Below are 18,325 nucleotides of genomic sequence, written 5' to 3'. Positions count from 1 at the left end.
CTAAGGCAACAACTGCATATACAAAAGCATTCACACAGGCTTACCCAAAACCAAGAACCTTAAACATTCACAGTGACTTGGCAGAAATCACCAGGACATGAGCTATCAGTAGTAAGTGTCCTTGGTATGCAGCTCCAGTTGTAAAACACTGACTTTTAAGCCTATCCGTAAATTCTTAGAGAGGCAACAAAGAAGTTTTGAAGTTTCTTTACTAGACTACAAGATTCTTACATGCCACTTCCTGGGTAGAAAGAAGACTCAACAATTACCCACATATCTGATTAATGCAGTGAATTAGTTTCAGAATCACAAAAAAAAAAACAACAAAACTGATTAAAAAAATGAGACTGTAAGCAGTATTAGCTGCATCATATTACTTTGTTTTTAGTTAAGCAAAGAACATATCTACATCAAAGAACAAGCAGTGCTAGTGGCACTGAGCATATACACTACTAACAGATTCTGACTTTAGCCTTCCTCCCACACACACACACACACACACACATTACCATAGTGATTGGAAAAATTTGCTGCCTGGGATTTTGGAACAGTACAGTATTTGAAATGCCCTCAGCATCATTGAATAGATGCAAACACAAACTAAGTTACATTTAAAGAGACAATAAGCCACATATAGTTTGATAAAGCTGTCTTTATAGAATACTGGCAAAAATATTGTAATATGACCTCAACGAATAGAAAGAAAGCAACAAAGCTTTCATGTTATGCTTTCTGTCCCTGAAAGAAAGGGAACCAAAGTTAAGGATTCGAGAAAAGAAATAGCATACGTCCAGTATAAGAAGCATAACCTAGAATCAACCATTATCTCTGTCAACATTTGAGTAATTATCTGTGGAAGTGTCACTTTCAGAACAACATATTTTCTTTAAAGAAATTCTTATCTTATATACTATTTCACTAAAATGCACACTTGTTTGAACTATAACATGTCTATGTCTGTTTCGAATTTCCCACAAGTGGGATCACTCTTGGTGCAGTTTCCTTTTATTTACTGTAATTTTCAACAGAAATAAAAAAAATTAAAAATCATCTTAAGAAATAAGCATCATCTTATTGTGAATATATGTATATCCTGACAACATAGAGGCCACAGGACAGAGAGAAAAGGCGACAATTCTTGGATCTTTGTGATCCAACCAAACAATAAGTAAAACAAACCAAATCCACCACAACCTCTGGTGTCTGTATTGTCCTGTATATACAGTGATAACATCTCATACTTTAGTTTGCAAGCACCTTGGGATACAACTAACAATTATGATTCTAATGAAGAAATACAGGGGACGACTTCACCATAACTACTTGCTGCAGGTAACAATGAATATTACCCTTGCAAATGCATTCTTGTAGAGATGCAGTTGACTTTCTTCACAGACACAATTGTAATAGATTTAGGATCTCAATGAAAGGTTCACCACTAACTTCATCATAGCCAGGCTTTAACTTGAAACATTTAAAACTGACAGGTGTCCCTGACCACTCCTACCGACTTCCCAGGAAAGGCCTTCAGTAGGTGGAAGCACCACTTAATCATGCACGGGTGAAGAAGAGGAGCCAGTGCAGGGATTTACAGGCTCTTCTTTAGAGCCCGCACAGGAAGCTTGGCAATGGTGGACCCTTGTCAGATGGTCCATGCAGAAAAATTGCATTAGAGTCACATTTCACAATGCAGCAGCTGTACTGACATACTGCCCCTTCGAATTAACCTCAATACAGTCTTCAGTCCAACTAACATTTTTCAAAAGCATCACAAGGCATTACCCATTACAAGACAGTCAGCAGAAAACAAGTTACAATTGTGTCAAACAACAGAGCTGGACACACCTAGATTTATCTTTCAGAATAAGTCACTATTTCAACACTGAAATAGAAAGACTTGAGTATGCAGCAAACCCTGGCTGTATCAGTGACTTGTTGATCAGTGACATGCTCCCACTGTGAGCAGATAACCTAAACACTTGTGTAAGATGAATTTTTGATAGGGCAACACAAAAGAAAGAGAAATTAAATAAAGCAATGCACCAGAGCTACTGACTTAGTCTTCCATTAGCGCCACAGATTATTACCCCCACATGCTCAAGGACAATAAAAAAAAGTCTGATGAGCAGGGAGTGCAAGAAATACCAAAACTAAAGCAATTATTTGAAGACCACTCCCTGCTCCCTCCCCTTAAAAATCAGAGGTTACTTAAAACAGGTATTTCTAAACCTTTCTTCAAGTGCACTGTAGATTGACTTCTTGGATACATCACTACCAAATAAAAAGCACGTAGACTCCCACTTCTGAAAAACCTCCTGCCTTTTCAAAGACCTACTTGGAGGAATCCCATGAGCCAAGGCTCTAGAAGGAAGGGGGCTCCAAGACAGATGGTTAATATTCAAGCACCACTTCCTCCAAGCTCAAGATCAGGCTTCCTCCAAGCTCAAGATCTTACTCCCTAGGAGTAAGAAATCAAGCAAAGAAGCAGAAAACCTGGGTGGATGAGCAAGGAGCTTCTGGAAAAACTCAGATGGAAGAAGGAAGTTTACAGAACGTGGAAGAAGGGACTGGCCACTTGGGAAGAATATAGGAACGTTGTCAGAGTAGGCAGGGAGGAAACAAGGAAGGCTAAGGCCCACTTGGAATTAACCTGGCAAAAGATGTCAAGGACAATAAGAAGGGCTTCTTCAAGTACACCAGTAGTAAAAGGAAGACTAGGAAGAATGTGGGCTAGCTGCTGAATGAGGTAGGTGCCCTGGTGATGGAGAAAGCAGAGAAGGTGGAGTTACTGAATCCTTTCTCTGCTTCAGTCTTTACTGCTAAGGCTGGCCCTCAGGAATCCCAGACCCTGGAGGTAAGAGAGAGAGCCTGGAGAAAGGAAGACCTTCCCTCACTCAAGGAGGATTGAGTTAGAGATCATTTAGGCAAAGTCGACACCCACAAATCCACAGGCCCTGATGGGATGCACCCACAAGTGCTGAGGGAGCTGGGTAGATGTTATTGTGAAGCTGCTTTCCATCATCTTTCAAAGGTCATGGAGAACAGGAGATGTGTCTGAGTACTGGAGAGAAGCTAATGTCACACCAGTCTTCAAAAAGGACAAGAAGAAGGACCTGGGAAACTACAGGCCAATCAGCCTCACCTCCATCCCTGGAAAGGTAATGGGACAGCTCATCCTGGATGTCATCCCTAAACATGTAGAGGAAGAGAAAGTATTGGGAGTGATCAACATGGATTCACCAATAGAAAACATGCTTGACCAATCTGATAGCCTTCTGTGATGGCATGACTGGCTGGGTAGATGAGGGGAGAGCAGTTGATGTTGTCTACCTCAACTTCAGCAAGGCTTGTGACACTGTCTCCCACAACATCCTCATAGGTAAGCTTAGAAAGTGTGGGTTAGATGAGTGAACGGTGAGGTGGATTCAGAACTGACTTAATGGCAGAGCTCAGAGGGTTGTGATCAGCGGTGCAGTCTAGTTGGAGGCCTCTAACTAGAGGTGTTCCCCAGGGGGAACTGGGTCCAGGCTTGTTCAATATATTCATCAATCACCTGGATGAGGGGACAGAGCGTACCCTCAGCAAGTTTGCTTATGACACAAAACTGGGAGGAGTGGCTGACACGCCAGAAGGCTGCGCCACCACACAGCGTGACCTGGACAGGCTAGAGAGTTGAGCAGAGAGGAACCTTATGAAATTCAACAAGGGCAAGTGTAGGGTCACGCACGTGGGGAGGAATAACCCCATGCACTGGTACAGGTTAGGGGTTGACCTGCTGGAAAGCAGCCCTGCAGAGATGGACCTGGGAGTCCTGGTGAACAACAAGATGACCACGAGCCAGCATGTGTGCTTGTGGCCGAGAAGGCCAATGGGTGCATTAAAAAGCGCATGGCCAGCAGGTCAAGGGAGGTCGTCCTCCCCCTCTACTTTGCCCTGGTGAGGCCACATCTGGAGTACTGTGCCCAGTTCTAGGCTCCCCAGTTCAAGAAAGACAAGGAAGTACTGGAGAGAGTCCAGAGGAGGCCTACAAAGATGATCAAGGGAATGGAGCGCCTCTCTTATGAAGAGAGGCTGAGAGACCTGGGTCTCTTTAGCCTGGAGAAGACTGAGAGGGGATCTCATCAATGCTTATAAATATCTAAAGGGCAGGTGCCAAGAGAACACAGCCAGACTCTTTTCAGTGGTGCCCAGCAATAGGATAAGAGGCATTGGGCACAAACCGGAACACAGGAAATTCCATCTGAACACGAGGAAAGAGTTCTTTATTTTGAGGGTGCCAGAGCACTGGAAAGGGCTGCCCAGAGAGGCTGTGGAGTCTCCCACACTGGAGATATTCAAAACCCACCTCAATGCATTCCTGTACGACCTACTCTAGGTGAACCTGCTTTGGCAGTGAGGCTAGAGTAGGTGATAGCCGAAGGTCCCTTCCAACCCCTACCATTCTGTGATTCTGTAAAATACTTACACATACTTTTGGTTGGAGAAAATAGTTTCTATCATACCTCAAAATCTGTTTATACGGTTCAGGTGAACAGGACTACTCTTAACTTCAAACTACTTTCTTACATAAATTTTAGTTTCTTTTTGTTATCTCAAGGCAGAACAAACTTTATAAAATTCAACTTATTAGAAAAGGACTTCAGTACAGAAAATCAGGGCAAGATACCATTCACTTTAAGTGGTAAGAGGGAAAATAGGTAGTTGAGCTCAAATGAAAATTGTTCTCAGGAAGCTTTAAAGTAGTAGGTGGAATTCCTTTAACAACTGGTGTTAGATGAGAAGAACTGCATCACATGGGGCCAATTAAAAGAGATGTTACCGGTCAGCACAAGAGTTATTGAACATGAACTGTAATATAAAAGCAACCAATAAATGTAACAAAGAGCTTTCTGCATGTAATATTTCAATACTGACTAGTATGACTGTTTTGAAAAGGAAGCCAACTACAATTTATGAAAGTCCTATTTTCGCACAAGATTTAAACAGTCAGTCTCCAAATTCAGTGGGTGAGTACAAGAAAATGACAAAAGATCCCCTTCCAAAAAAGAAGTGATGGAAAAGTATATCAAACGCATACAAAGATAAGCCTGTAGTTTATGACAGAAAAGGTACTAAATTTAAGAGAGAAATCACCAATTTCATTCAACAGACACACACACTTAATTTTTCTATGAGGAGAACAGGGATTTTGACTGGGAAGGCTTTGATGACAACACATTTTCTATTCAGTGGAAAGGAAGTTTTCCTAAGAAAGCATTTCTGAACTGTGTGTAATAATTGGTAAAGTCCAAGGCATGTACAGTCAGAAAAAAAACATGTTGAGTTATACAGCAATTTCTAAAAAAAGCACAAGACACCAAAATACCCAGCAAACAATGATGCAGGCTGTAATCAGTTATTTGATTCATGCATTGTTTTGCTCTTGTACTGTAATTTATATACTGATAAAACAAGTAGCTCTCTGGTTTAGCATAAATGGTTAGAGATACTTACAGTATTTTACACCTGCACACCTAAAGTGCAACTGTGAGTACTGTAACTGTTTGCTGTGAAGAATTATTGGATCGGAGTGGTCATCACCACATGTAATCTTCTCCCAGCATTAGAAGTCCCTTATTGTTCAGATGAAATTTTCTCCTTTATATGCTAAAGATGAATAGCAACTTGTCCTCCGGCAGAGGCATTTATACAGTGCAAACAAACCTCAACATGGGCCATGACACCTCTGCTATAATTTATGTAGGGTGGGGAGAGGATTCAAACTCTGTTCAGTGAAAGACTGAGCTGACAGTTTTCTAATAACCACAGTATCGGGTAAGTTGCTCAGGTAACTGCAACCTCATAGACCTTTGACATTACTAGATATTGGTGTATTTCATGATCCATACATTCCACAACCACCAAATAAGGAAGCCATCTATTGAACACAACCCACCGAGATACATTTCAGTTTTTTGTTGAATATACCTTAACCATAACTTTGAAGCAAGCTGAGCGGCAGTTCCTAGCTCTTCAGGCAGCACTGCTGTCAGCAGCTTACTTTCTCCTATGTACCACTCTGATACATTACTGCACATGCAGAGAGAAGGTATCAGTTCTCCCACTGACATCTCATGACAAGTATTACCAATCTGATTAGACAGAAAGCTAACTAAATCAGAGAAGGAAGTTAATACAGAATCTGCTGTGATCATATTGACACCTTATGTCTTTCTTCTTACTCCTCCCTCCTAAACCCGTATGTTAATGTGACAAAGATGATGGAAGACTGCTCTGAAGTAGGCCTGCACTCCCTTAACTGCCTTCATTACAGGCAAGAGAGCTCCTCTTCCTCTTGGAGTTGAGGAGGATCAGTCAAGGGAAACTTCTGTTCTTCTTAGGACAACAATTACCTTTGGACTAGTAGTTTCATCTCACACATCCACTTCTAACCACACACAAAACATTGAACTAGAAAGAAACCAAAGGGGTCCTCAGGCAGAGTTACCCAACTACATAAGAGGCACTGAGAAGAGACCTTCTTGGAAGACACTCAACACCCTAACTTTCCTACATTCTCTTTGTTAATAACAGCCTGCTTTCCCACTGCTAAACTTCCTCTTCAATCTGCTCTTTCTGTGAAGTTCCCCACTTCAACATGTTCAGTGTAGCTGTTTGATTGCTCCCTTACCCACTTTTATTTGTTTTGGATTGCTTGTTCCTTGAATTTGTCATTATTACCTGACATCATCACTAGTCATGCAATAAAACAAGACACTAATCACACAACACAGATTTGCTTCATCAAAATATCCTGAAACCTTTAAGCAACTGTGAATACTCAAAAGCCTCTCTTCAGATTTACTGACATTTTCTAAATAAAAAGGAATCTAACCCACCCATCTCAGGCTATGCACCCTTCAGAGCAGCATTCCTCCTCCCCCTCCCCCATTTATTTTCCTCCTAGGCTTGGCTACAGGAAGGAACATCATGCCCCTGCTTTTCTAATGCATCTCCATCTAGTCTACTCAACAATATGTTCTTGAAAAAAAAACAATCATTTGGTTGTGCAGTCATCATCATGTACACTTAGCTTCAGTACTTTTAACAAAACAGTAATACAGCAAGGTAGCTATAATATTAAAAAAAATCCTCTTTCATGTTAACCTTTCTAAGTATACTTTAAAAATTGATAAAATTGCATTAGAAGACAGGCATACATTTACAAGCTACATTTGTGGAGTAAAGAGCAGCCAATTTCCTACAATCCTTCAACATATGAAAGAAAGCATTTCTCTGACTTTTAAGGTATCAAAACAGTGACTTAACGTTTTCACAACACCCTCAGTTCTTTGAAAACTCAGTTATTTACTTTACAGGCCAATATTAAGATTAGGAGACACAAGAAGACTGATATTGAACAGGTATGGTGGTTGCTAGCAGACACATTTTAATGAATACAACCCAGCAACGTACAACAAGGCTCTTCAAAAGGCCACACTAGTCTTCACCCATTTTCTCTATCTGAGCACACAGAGAAGTGTACGGCGAGAAACAGATACCCAGAGGTACGGTGGTAACCAAAGATAACTGCGTCATTCAGACACATGTTTATGTAACACAACAGTCTTTAATATTAGCTAGAACTATATCTAGTAAAAACATGTGAAGCAGTCAGGAATTTGATGATAAATTGCTATTCAGTTCGTGAACTCGGGTTGTCAAATATAATCAAGAGCTGCAACTAAGTTGCTGAAAGCTACTTTGAATATTCAAAGTATTGACTAAAAAATAAGTGAAAATCAGTCATATTTTACTTCTATATCTATACAAGTACTCAGTGACACTGACCAGAACCCAGCGGGTTTCTGCACGTAGAGCTAACACGAATCATGATGGAGTTTGCAAAACAGATTGGCAAGAGTTTTTCTTTAGCAATATGGTATGCTAAGCTTACATACAATTGGCCACTCCACAACATGCTAAGTTCACAAAAAATGAAACAAAACAACAACAACAAAAAAGACCTGCATGAGAGGTACTTTCAGGAAGTACTTTAACTTTTTTTTTTTTTTTACATTATTGAGTAATTTAATTCCACATTATGCTTCATGCTTAAAGGTTGGTCTATAAATCACATTAAGCAAAGCAAAGCTTAACACTATTCTTAATAGTTTGAAAAAAATTCTTGAACACCAAGAAACTGCCACGTCAGTTATATACCACAGAATTAAATGTTTTCCTTGTAATCCGTATATCAACAGTGTAAAGAAAAAATATTTTTCCAATAGTGTATTGCGATTCTAACAGGAAACCTTAACTGAGGAGACAAAAATAGAAACCCTTTCACACCCCACCTTTGAGGGTCAAAAGGTCAGGCACAAATACCTAAAGGGTGTGCAAGTTTTCTCTATAAGGTCTGCTCAAGTTACCAGGTGTTACACAGACGCCTCCCCAGTGGACAATGAATTATAGCAGCAACAGCTGATTAATGCTATTTCACCACCACAAACCATCCCCCCTTCTAGCAATGTAACAGAGCGTTGATTACATTCCTGGCTAGGGAAAAATATGAAATGAAATGTTTAACACTTCTTGTTTACTGTAATGCCTCCATAGGACATGATCTGATTTCTCAACACTAAGGTTAACGTTTTATCACTGCAATGAAAGCTTTGATAGCTAGGTAAAAAATGTCACAGTAAAATATTTAGAAAGCAACTTGGAACACTCACTCAATTTCTCTTCTCCCTTCCTGTTCCTAAATCAACTCAACTTCTTTTTTGGACAGCAGAAACTATGATGGGGTGTTCAAAAGGTTTCTAACTATCTTTGCCCTATTGTGACAAGCCACCATATCGACAAGGCTTCCCACAGACCACCACACTGCAAGCCACCACAGAACTTTTGACACCCTTGTAAGGTCAGAATTACTAGCAAGCTTCAAATCAATTTATTTTGTCTAGTTATACGACAGCATAAGTAAATTGTCAATTATTTTTCAGCTAAACAGCCTTTAAATCAAATATAACATATGACACAGCTGTAACACAGCTGGACAAGCTACACCTAACAACAGTCTGAGAGTTCGTAATTCCTCTGGTGTACCAATGCATTACGTTTTACAGACTGTACACTGTAATTTCTGATCTACACGATTTGGTCTAGATATATAGATACTTCACCAGGAATTTTCTTGAACATACAATTGAACTGATTGTGTGCTGTGGAAAGGATACCAGCCTTTCCTCAAAGCTGAAAGCATTAAAAAGTATTACCCATTAGCAAAATAATTTTACATATCCAGACAGCTATATCCAAGTTGCAGTTTCTTACCCAAGCTAACAGGAGAAATTAAATTTAAGAGAGCAGTGATGCAAATATTGACACACAATCAAGTTTATGTACATGCTAAAATGTATACAGTGAATTATTTCATTGATTATTTGAGCTGCTACTTAGTTCATTAATGGTTGCAATCATCTGCTTGATAACTTCCTACAATTTGATCTACAATAGTCTCTTTTACCCTTCAAAAAGATTATTACAATAGAAATTTAATATTTTATTACATCTTTCAAAATTGCATCTATATTTCAACAACAGAAAAAACAACTTTCAGAAACATTTCTGTACCTTCATGGAGCTCTTATTAATCAGATTACCTAAGAAAATTAATTGACTAAACATTCCCTATGAGTGAGGAAAAAGCACTATCTAATCTCAATTACTACAGTTAAATATAAGGAAACATAGTAGTATTGTTACACTTACAGATGTTTCCTATACCTTGATTTAAGCTTAAAAGGTGACTGTCAGGCCTTGAGGATTAAATAAGACCCATCATCAAAAAAAATACCTAAAAAGAGAGCTTAAGGCAACCCCTCCCTCCACACTTTACAGGTTTTCTTTACTTTTCTGGTTTTCAACCAGTTATCACAGTCCAGAAAGGATATATTTGCAGTGTCTTCTGCAAAGTCTTCTTCGGGTTAAATTACTTCCTAAGTTTTTGTCTCACAGATGTGAAATAATTACTCCATTCATCCATCCAAGTTCAAAAACAAAATCAGAAGACTTACAGTTTAATGCATATCCAACTTCACAGTTAAAAGTCACAAGACGTTATGTTCTCCTGGCCTACGAAAGTAAGATTTCGAATTTCGGTGAGAGCACAAGGTTACGCAGGCAGAATAACTGCCTGAAAACCAAACGCTTAACACAGAAGACAAGCGCCACATTTCAAATAACCGCGTTAAATACGACTTTACCTCTCTGGATGCACAACAAAGTCACACCTGCTATACCCCAGCGCCTCGCCCCCCAGCCCCCACGGCCCTCTGCCCCTCACGCCGCTCCCCGCGGCGGTCAGGAACACGGGTGGCCGCGGCATCCCCGGCACGCCACCACGCCCTGCGCCCGCCACAGGCCGGGACGGGGCCCCGCCGCCCACCCACCTGCTCACCGGAGCACCTGCCCTCCCGCCACACGCTTTGACAAGGAGGAGAGGGGTAAAAAAACCCACATAATATAATAAAATAACCCCTCTTCATCTTTTTTTATGGCCCACCAGCAAATCTGTTCCTTGCTCCTTTTCCTTCGATTGTCAGGCGGGATCCGCGCGGAGCATCCCCCGCCGCGCCCAGCTGCCCGCTCCCGCGGCGGCTCCCCCCGCAGCGCCTCGCCCGGTCCCCGCCGCCCCCGGGGACCCCGCTCGGCCTCGCTCGCCGCTGCCCGGCCGGCGGGGCTGGCGGCGCTGGAAACACCGGCGGCCTCAGGCGGCGGCGGAGGGGCAGCCCGCCCTCTCCCCTCCCCGCCTCCGCCGGCAGCAGCCCGAGACCCTGCGCCCCCCCGGCGAAGGGAGCGGCCGCGGCGCAGCCCGGCCCTCCAGCAGGTACCTGCCCCGCGGGCGTGCCGGGGAAGAGGGGCGGCGAGAGCGGAGACCCCGGCACCCCTACCCCCGCCACTCACCGCTGCCCACGGCGGCGCCCGCTCCTTTGTCTGCACGTCGCGCCCCGGTACCTCCGTCCCCCGCTGCCGGGCGCCCCGCGCCCCCTCCCCGCCGCGCCGCGGGTGGAGGAGGAGGCAAACGAGATCCGCGGAGGAGGCCGCTACCGCCCGGCGGTCGCAAGCAGCGGGCGGGCGCGGCGCAGGCCCCCCCTCCCGCGCTGCCGGGCGCCCGGCCGGCAGGGTCCGAGGCGAGGTGGGGAGGGGCGGGGGTGTTGCTGTGTGAAGATGGCGACCTCGGCAGCGCCGGCAGGGAATCCCCAGGCCGGCCCGCTCCGCTCCGCGCTGCCGGCTTGGGCTGGGCGCGCCGGGGAGGGGAGGGGACAAAGGAGGCCGGGCGGCGGCGAGGACGGCTGCCGCTGCCTGTCAGCCCTACGGATGCACCGCCCGCTCCTCCTCCGCCGCCGCGCTTTCAAACCGCCGTCAGGCGCCGCAGCGCCCCCTACCGGCCCCGCTGTCACCGCCCGCGCCGTGCAGCCGCCACGGGCCCGGACATCGGGGCCGGGCTGGCGAGGGGCCGGCCCGCGGCGTGGGGCTCTCCCTGTCCAGAGCCCACCGAAGCTTCCAGAGTGCCCCTCGCCTTATCAAATGTTCCTCCTGCCTCCGCTCTGTGCGGAGATAGCACGCCCCGGGGCAGTTAGCACAAATGGCCGACGGTTCGTTAGCCGGCTGTCCAAAATTTTGTGCTGCATTGCAGACGCCTTGAAGGCGTGTGGAAAGCAGGTCACGGAAGCTGGCGTGGCTGGGGTCAGGCCTCCAAGAAAAGAGAAGGGGCTCTGGTGTCTGACCCCCGGCACACACCCTCTGTGCGTTGGTAAACTTCCCTGTCCTGCATCCCCCCTGGGGACAGTCAGTCTGTGACAGCAATATGGACCTGACCTGGCAGAGAGGTGAAGGCTCCTCACGGGTGCTCCACGCCCGTAACTGATTTGCTGGTTCAAAATACGTATGGTGCCACTGCAACTCTTGAAGAGAGCTCTCTCCACTCCATTCCACTGTACCATGTATTGTCTTTTAAAAACGAAAAAAAAAAAGGGGGAGGGGGGTTAAAAGTGGCAAGCATGACTCAAATATGAAACATGAGGAACGTGCAAGATCGGGCGTTTCTTGCTGGGTGGCAAAGTATGGCTGGCAGCTCTACCTAGTGACACCTTGGTGCTGTCGAGCTGCAGCTCGCCACGTACAGGCAGGCTGCCATCCTCCTGCACCTCATCTGTGTGCTACTTGTCCTGATTTTGCACATCACCCATGGTTCAGCAGCATGGGTTAAAATGGAAAATGTGGCAGTGCTAACGAGTTGCCAGTAAGCCGAATTTGGACGGTATCACAGGGAAAGAGACTGGACAGAAAAACTGTAGAGTGGGAAGTTTCCTGGTCTATACCTAAGTCCGCAAACTGTTATAGAACAGTCTGAAAAGGACATCAAGCATATAAAAAAATAATTGAAAAACTTTTGATCTCTGTCTGTATGAATCCCTGACATTTACACTTACTAACAATATAGATTTCTGGTGGTTAATAAGACCTGCATCAACTGACAACATGGTTGGCCTTTATTATTTTTCCAGACTCTCTTTTTTAAGATTTTGGACGTTTTCCTGAGAGGTCTTTATTTGTGCCCATTGAGGTGCCAGACGTGGTTGTGTCTAACTTGCCTTCAGTAGGACACAGTGTGAGGGGTGTCTGCATCAGGCGTGCCCAGTCACTGATCTCCCCTTGCACAAGCAGGGGCACTGAAAACCACTCCCTGGCAGTGGTGGTTCAGCTGCGCGTTTAGATGATGAACAACCTTATCTGATGCCTGGAAAGAACAGCTGCAACGGTTGCTTCCAGTCTGCTTAAGCTTCTCATTACTGTTACCGGACTTTACTTCACAAGAATCCTGTGATGTAGAGAAAGTATTATTATCCCCGAGAAATTGCCACATAAAGAGGCGGTATAGCTTGCCTCAGGTCATACATATAGTATGTGGTAAAACCAGAAACTTAATCCAGAGTTTGGGTGCAGATCCACAGTCAGTCTAACCACAAGTTCATTTTCTTTCTCAAGCTCTGTTTCTCAGGACTCCACTCCTGAAAAACTGTTTGGAGAAGATGTAAAACAATATTGAAGAAGACACTCTAGCAGAAATTCTGTTGAGCTTATGCAAAAAACCCTGTAGTTAAATGGAAATGTTGCAAGTAGGCATATTTACACAGAAAACTTCTGCAGGAACATTATCCTGTTTTGGTAAGTGTACAAACCAAGAAGGGGAACACCATGCAACATTTTGCTTCAATATTGTGCATTTAAGACGTGATATAAGATGTAAGAACTTCTGCCCTTTATTGGCCAAATTTCAGGCAGGAGCAGGTGAAACACGGAAACATCACAGGAATCCTAGGCCGAAGCTGCTAACACATTAACGATTCCGATGAAGGGCTGTCCACTGTAGTAGTACCACTGTATTCTAAAGACTTGCGGCATTTTCATCTGACCCTGTGGTAACACACGGTTTGAACTGTTCCCCACAGCAATTCCTCTCAAGGAACACAGATGTGTCAAGTGCATGCATCCAGAGTCCACAGTGTTAGATGGTTTTGGTACATCTTCAGTTTCAGGCGTCGCCCGTGCCACATGTCTCAACAAACTACCAGAGTGCCCACAGACACATACATTGTGTAGCCCAGTTGCATAAACCTGTAAGAAGCCGACCTCTTCAAATCAGGTCCAGGAGCAGAATCAGGACATTCATCTACATGGTGAAAGCATGTCCCAAATACTTGTCAGAAGACAGTCATGCGCCAGGCTGCTTCTGGCAGCAATGGTACATATTCAGCTGCCACAGTTACTAACAAAGTACTAAGCATGTTGTGTGTGAGAGCAAACTGTGTACAGAGCCAGCCACGCTTGCAAATAAACTCAACTAAGCTTTCAATAGATTGACTTGGGTTGGGCAAAAGTGCTCTGACCAACAGTTTGTACTTGGCTTTATTACGGTTAGCTCCTCAAAAGCGCAGTCATGCTGTGTTTACCACTTTCCAAGTATCTCTTTTATGTCCTTCTGACTAAATAATGACCATTATCCTGATTTCTTTCCCCAGTGGCAGCCTTGCCCATATTACTGACTACTTTTACTAGTTACTTCTTCCATATCCAAAGTTAGGCAAGAACTTTATCTTTCAAAAACTTTCCCCTCTCCTGCTGTCCCCAGGGCCTCATGCCAAAGCCTGAAAAAATGGTCAGGCAGAAATAACTGAATATTTATATGAACCTTTGATGATAAATGACATTCTTCCCACCCTGTGGGTCAGAGTGCTTGCTAGCTAGTATACCAAACACAACAAATAGAAATCAGTCATTGCTGGCTTTGATGGTGTCAGTCAAAAAAAAGATTGCTTTTTAAAAGGGAAAAATTAATTTATAATTCCAAACTTAACAATATGTTGTTCCCTTTTTTAAATGAACAATAACGTGAACATGTTAGCTGTGGCTAAATAGCAGTGTGTGGGTATAACACTCATAAACACCACGGGATTCCTCTATTTCTAATGTAGCCATATACACATCAGTGAAGGTGTGGACAAGCAATTACAAGTGGTTAAGGTAGCTATTCGCTGAGCTGCATTAGCTGACCATACCTGCATTCCTTACCTGTGGCAACAGTGTACCTTCATGACAGCAGCCTAGGCAAATGTGTTTTCTTTTACAGTTGCCACAGGCAAGGAAACAGGAGTATGGTCCATTAATGTGGCTCCTCTAACAAGAGGCAACATGTTACTCTCTGCTCGTTCAGTCAGTTGCAAGGGTCTGCTCATGGCCAATGCTGAAGGTGAGTCCAGTCATAACCACCAGCCTTAAGAGGACATCAGCCAAATGAGTGGGGGTGGAGAAGAAAGGCAAACTTCTTACTGGTCTTATCCTCTGCTAAAAGATGAAGCTACTGGGAATATTCACCTTCCGGTGTTTTCTCTAAATGGTTCTTCCCTGTGAACAAGTCTGGGTAAGGGAAAAACTTGCTTTTTCTAGAAGAGGCAGAATTTTCATCTGGAAATCCCAGCAAACTTTCTGAATCCGCATGCGTTTTGGATACAAGCCCTTCTACCTGCTCCATGTGGAAGCTGCTGCACTATGCCTGCTCCCTTATGGCTTTAAAGGTAGCACATGTCTTTTTCTGATTTAGATCCAAAGACCTGAAACACAAGCTGAGGTGCTCTTTCACCAAGTAGCATGAGGCAGATTTACCACTCACCAAGAAAGCGTGAGGAGAATGGAAAAGAATGTGTCCTCTTGACTCGGTCACTTCTTACTCAACATATAAAGATCTGAAGTTGACAGAGGTTTTCTCCACAATGAAAAGAAGATCCTTGAACAAAAGAAGCTCACCAAGTGAAAACCCAAAGGGATTTTCTCAGAAATAGTACTGTTTCTATCAGAAAGGAACTTTGCTAAATAGCAGTGATACAGTTGCTTCATCGTGAGTCTGCCATGAAACCTCTGTATGATGCCTTCATTCATTGTCCTTTTTTTCTGACAGAAATACAACTCCACAAACAATAGTGGTTTTTACACTTGCAAGAACTAGGTAATTAGGTTTCTAATATGTTTTCTGTAACTTCCCTTAGTTTACATTCCATGCATGTATGTCGCTTTGGAAAGTAGTAATTATTTAACTCGCATCCCTGTTTCCTCTCTCACCCTCTGACTCTCTGGTCTGTTTAGATTGCATATTTCTGTTGTGTTTGTGCTATGTTTGCACATTGCCTGGTATTAAGCAACTCCCAATTTGTTTGGCTTCTCTACTTGCTATTGTGGTACAAATAATAAATAATTATACACTTTTAAAATTCATCATTATTTCAGAATCTCTAGTGATTAACTTTGCTTTCCTGTTTATGAAAATATAGTTTTATTGGTTTTGCCAGACACTGGGGGCATTCCATTAGGCCCTGTGAAAAGCAGGCTTTGCAACATGCTACTATGAAACGCAGTAGAATGGTCCAGGAATGGGAGGAAACCCCCTGGAATCCTCTGTGATGTCTAATTTTCCTCACCATTGCTTGTAATACTCCTAGGTGTCTTGCTAATGTCATGGAGAGTTTTACAGACTTATCTCATTAGTGCTGCTGGCTAGGTTCAAGTGTTTTCCCGGGAAGCTTTTGTTCATCTAGGAAAATGTCCTCTGAAATCAACAGGAGCTGTGGGTAAGTGACTTACTATTAGGTCGCTGAACCATTTATGATCATCTTTGCTAGCATTCAGCCGGCACTTCGAAAGCTGACATTGCTCCCTCGTTCTTGTTCTTTAATGTTCTTCTTCCTTCCCTTTTTGCTTTTTTAATTGCCACTTCCATTAAAGATTTATACTCACCGTTTTTTGAATGTGACCATACCAGCCCTGTTCTGAACTGCAAACCAGGTGGACTCACATTCTCACTGCTATTAACCTGCCTGTTCCTGCAGCAGAACCAACTCAATTTAACTGAGAAATGGTGACAAGATGGCAACTCTTCAGCTGGTAACAATATAAATCCCCATTGCTTTTTCTTACTTCAAGCTGTTCAAACCCATTTTCCTCCCACACACCCCCACCCCGCAAAAAAAAAAAAAAAAAAAAGAGCATGAAAAGGAAACCAGCATTTCTGATACTTTCAGAATAATTGTATTTCTGACTTTAAAAAAATTGAATAGGATGTTGTATCCAGTGTCAGGGGTCTTTTGGGCTTCTAAGGTGAATTCTGTCCTCTCCATGAAATATTCTCTTAGTTCCTAAACACAGGGAAGTACCCCAATCTGATGCTGACCTTAGAACTTGAATGACTTACTGGAAGATATGCCGCTGTCTGCAGTGAGACCACTTTTTTGCCTTGTATGCTCAGCTTCCTAACACAGTGCGTTGTGTGTCTGTGTCTTTTTTCTTAATACCAGGAGCTTTCATATTCAGTTCCACCTTATAAATTTCAGTGTCTTTTCCATTGCCTTTTTTTTTCCTACCCTACACTATACAGTGTTTATTGTAGCTAGTTTAATTCCATTATTTAACTGCAAGCAAGTGAACAGAATCTTACTTAGCTGATGGATAAGTAGTACTAAAAGCGTGCTTGCAGCAATATTTGGCTGTGCCGTCAGCCACTCCATTATGATGCCTTCCTTGTTTATGTAACTGGCTGTAAGTTGCATCAACTCATATGTTGTTGGTATTTTTGATCTCTTGCCAACCTGCTAGATTAATTTGGAATTCCTTTCAGTCCTAGGCCACCAAAAAGTGGTGACATTTGTTTTGAACAGGACATTCATATTCATGAGAATAAACCAACCGCCCTCAGCATCTGAACAGCGACTGTATACCCTGAAGCATATGGTCTTTGAACTTGCAACTGGGATTTCAGACAGTATTATCATTAATTACTGGTGTTTATTTTGTGTCCATATTACCGGTCAACAGAGGTGGGGCTCACCACAGAACTGGATGATATACTGGGAAAAACATGCTGAGCTTTTCCTAGAACAGGAATCCCAATAGCAGCTAACAGAGCTCGGAGAATTTCAGAGAACTCTCAGGTCAAGCCAGTGGCAGGATATGTATGAAGTTGCCTCACAAATTAAACTCAAATGCTATCCGTGCCACAGAAAATGTGTGTGCGAGGTTATATAGTTTGTTTTTTTTTTATCACTGTGTCATCATCCTCACTGATTCATTCCTGGGGAAGGTGCAGGTTTGCACATCCAGCTCCACTGCCAGACAGAGTTTGCCACAACACAGCATGGGTGTCTGCACAGTGCTGGGACCAAACACCTGCCTTTTTATTCCTGAATTGAACAAGCCTCCTGATGTAGCAAATAACGTTGACAGTGGGGTACAAGTCATGTGGATGTTGCCCATGGTATTCGGTAAGAAAATGTTTTCCTGAAGTATAAATGGATAACATCCATTCCGAATGCTAGTCTCAGATTTGCAAAGAAAAGTGAAATCTTTATCTGTGCCAAAACTACGAAAGAAAAGGACAAAAGTATGCGTACAGGTTGAAATATGACTAGGATGCAGTAACAGTAAGAGAATAGTATGAAGTTCCACGAATGCTGGAACCCATAAATTATAGTTTCTTAGGGTTTCTATCCTGTGACTGATTCCCTGGTGTCTCATAAAAAGTCAAATGACCAAAGTTGTTTGTTGTTTTTTTTTTCAGTGGAGACATTTAGAAAGTCTCTACTGTGTGATTTCTCCACAGTCTAATAACGGGAAATGACATTCTGTAGTTTTCCATCTCCTGGGCAGGGTTTCTCTTATCTCTTGTGCTACCTCTTTTAGTGAAACTTGTAGGGACTTATAAAGCTGGGACTTTGCCTTTTAATGACAAACACAG

General features: G+C 43.2%; 1 protein-coding gene across 1 annotated transcript in view; it reads right to left on the bottom strand.

Moving 5' to 3' along the window:
• The window catches only part of CDC42SE2 (CDC42 small effector 2), an 84,597-nt gene extending 73,586 nt beyond the window's left edge, over positions 1 to 11,011 (bottom strand). The window contains exons 1-2 of the mRNA XM_082497591.1: positions 10,948 to 11,011; positions 10,059 to 10,116 (exon numbers count right to left, since the gene is read on the bottom strand). The gene's annotated coding sequence lies outside the window, so the exon portion shown is untranslated. The remainder of the gene's footprint in view (positions 1 to 10,058; positions 10,117 to 10,947) is intronic.
• Positions 11,012 to 18,325: the final 7,314 nt, after the last annotated feature.

The sequence above is a fragment of the Vanellus vanellus genome (genome assembly GCF_965231255.1).
Source record: "Vanellus vanellus genome assembly, chromosome: Z".
NCBI classification, from domain to species: Eukaryota; Metazoa; Chordata; class Aves; order Charadriiformes; family Charadriidae; genus Vanellus; species Vanellus vanellus.
Note: the sequence above shows the minus strand (reverse complement) of the source record. Positions and strands in the feature narration are given on the sequence as shown.